Raw genomic sequence first — 3,021 nt, forward strand, 5'->3', positions numbered from 1 at the left:
GGCCCTGGATCTTCCATAAATTTTGGGTTAATTTAGTTTATTCAAGTTAAATTCAAAGCGTTAGACTTGGTGCATTATACTGGCATTAGCCAATTTTCAATGAAATAGTTACATTGCATATCTGGAGAGTTGTGATAAACCAAGAACAAAACCATGTGTAAAAACAAAGAGTCCAAAAGTGACTATTAAAAAATCATTCTGTTTCAAGTGTGAATGATTAAATTTGCAAGAATTTAATCATTAATTAATGATTATATATGTTAGAAGTACTATTCATACAAATTATTTTAACTTTATTTCTCAATAAAATATTTCCCTATGAGGATGCCCTATAGGTTCCCAATAGTAACTTTGCCCACAAATGTTCTAATTAACTGTACCAGAGGATCTGCTGTGCTGTCTCCTTAATGCTTTGTATCTGGTTCTTGGCTGGCCATCATGTATCATTGTTCAGCTAGTGACAGCAGTCAGGTTATTAAAGGTGTAGATATTAAATTAACAACAGTAGTAAACATTGTAGCTGTACTTCACATCTCAGCAGAACCAATGAAGTGGATGACACTGAATCCATGCTGATATGCTGCCATGACAGATGGGCATCATTTAACACAATACATCAGTGGGCAACCCACGTACCACAGCTGTCCTCCACTAAATGAATTAGATCAGGGTAATTAATCTAAGGCAGAAAGTATTACTAAAGTGGGTCCTAAGCAGAATTAGAGAATGAAATCTCCTGCTAAAAACCTGAAAAGGATTTATGCATTAACAGTTTTAGTGCTGATAAGTTTTCTGGAAAGAATATCGTATCTTAAAATTTATATAACTCTTTCCTCCTGTTGAGAAAGAAATTCCCATTTGGACCTCTTCTTTATTTGAGTACCAAAAAAAAAAAAAAGCATTGCCAAGAAATGATCCTTAGCTGAGATGTGTGGATCAATTCTTCAAACTAAAACAGATTTCATTATATTTTATCATGTATATTTGTTCCAGGTACAACTATCTCAGCATTAGTGGTTACATTGATGATAATTTAGATGTTAAATTCTCACCAGTTTTAGGTTTTATAGAGATGGATGAATACATACAATTATATATATTTTTCTTTCTGATTTCAATTTTCTGTCAGACCAAAGATTATTTTGGTTTACATGGGTGCTCTTTCTTTTAACAGACAAACTTTCTTAAAATTGGAGTACTTTATTCTTCTTTCATTTATCTAATCTTTTTAAAAAACTTTTTGAGTTGGTGATATGGATTCTCACTAGGTTACTCATGCTGGTTTCAAACTGATGGTGATCCTGCCTCAGTCACTGAGTAGCTGATACTACAGGAATGTGCCATGATGCCCTGGAAGGAATTTAAAATTTAATTTCGTTCATTTTAATAGTCTTTAAAGGTGTATTTCAAAAAAAATGTATTTAATAATTTAGCCTTTCTTTTGCTTATTTATACTAATTCACATCCAATACCACAATACTTAAAATCAAATATTTCTTTCTGAAATGACTTTTAAAAGTGTTCTCACTTTATAGGAATAATTTGTGGTATATGTCCTTAAGAAATATTCTGGATGTTATATTTTCAATAAATCAGATACATCATTTGCATAAAATCAGAAGCTGTATTTAAAATCATCAAGTAAATACATATATTCTAATATTTAATATTAAATCAACATATGTCTAATTGTACCTGACTTTTATTAAAATTAAAAATCTCAGATGAGACTTAATTTTCTCATTCATCAATATAAGGATTTAATTTCTAATGTTTCACTGTACAAGTTTGGATACCTTTCCATAAACATATTTATGATAGTTGTGGCTATTGATCAAGAAACCTGTCTTCTACTCAATTGTTATAGTTTCCTCTAGTTTTGCTTTCTTTCTTTACATTCTCCTTCCAGAGGTCTTTTCTTCTTCCTATCATGCCAAGATGGAAAACCTGCTGCTAATTACTGCAGTTGAAATTTTTAACACAGCAGGAGATATCCAAACACCACATCCTCCTTTTATAAAGAATTTGATATTTGCTTGTTAAGTTAGAAACTCTTAGTTGGAGGCCTGCTCTGATTATGTTGAAAGTATTGTATATTTCTTGTAGAAGCTGGCAAGCTGCAGCTGGAAGAATCTGCCACACGCATAGTATCTGATTTTTAAACTTCATTATCTTGATCATTGATGATTAAATTGTTCACTAACTGCTGGTCACATTTAAGCAGGAAAACTGAAAACATGTTTGAAGGACAGAAAAATATAAACAACCCCAGGATGCAAGGATATTCAGTTTTTCTACTTAAATTTTTAAAATTTAAAAATGCCCAAGTTTGTCAAATTACAAAACTATCATAATCCATCTTGTATATTTTTAACTGAAATAAATGTATCAAAAGAAAACATCTACACTAAAATATTTAACTCCATTGAGTAAGAACTGTGTTAGCTGTAAATTCAGCCTGCAATGGTTTGTCTACCTTGACTCAAGAATCAGTTATTATTTTCCAAATATCAACAAAGCTAAGTTTTAGTGCTTTTGAATTTATTTTTTGATGTGGGGAGCTGCAATATTATGAGTTCTTCATTTTGAATGGCTACTGAGCAGGAGCAATTCAAAGACAATTTTAGTTTTTGCTACCTAGGACATTTTTTCATTATGTTCAGAAGCTCTTTATCCATAACATCCTTTCCTGTTTCCATATAGTTTAAGTTCTGCACCATGATATGTGGGCAATAATAAAATACTACCATTTAGCCTGCTACCCACGCTGGCTTCATGAAAGAAGGTTTGAATCCTGAGAAACCGCTAGGGAGTTTTAAATTAAAGAGACAAGACTCTAATTACCTTTAAAACCAGCTCCAGGATGGCTTCTCCTAGCTCCATCCTCCAGCCACCTAATTCAATATTGAGGTTTATTGAAGAGGGGAGAAAGAGAGAGAGAGAGGTGGGGGGGAGAGAGGGGGGGAGAGAGAGAGGGAGAGAGAGAAACACACCAGGGAGTAGACTTTTATTGGGGAACAA

This window comes from Marmota marmota, unplaced genomic scaffold (assembly GCF_001458135.2).
Source record: "Marmota marmota marmota unplaced genomic scaffold, marMar, whole genome shotgun sequence".
Taxonomy (NCBI): domain Eukaryota; kingdom Metazoa; phylum Chordata; class Mammalia; order Rodentia; family Sciuridae; genus Marmota; species Marmota marmota.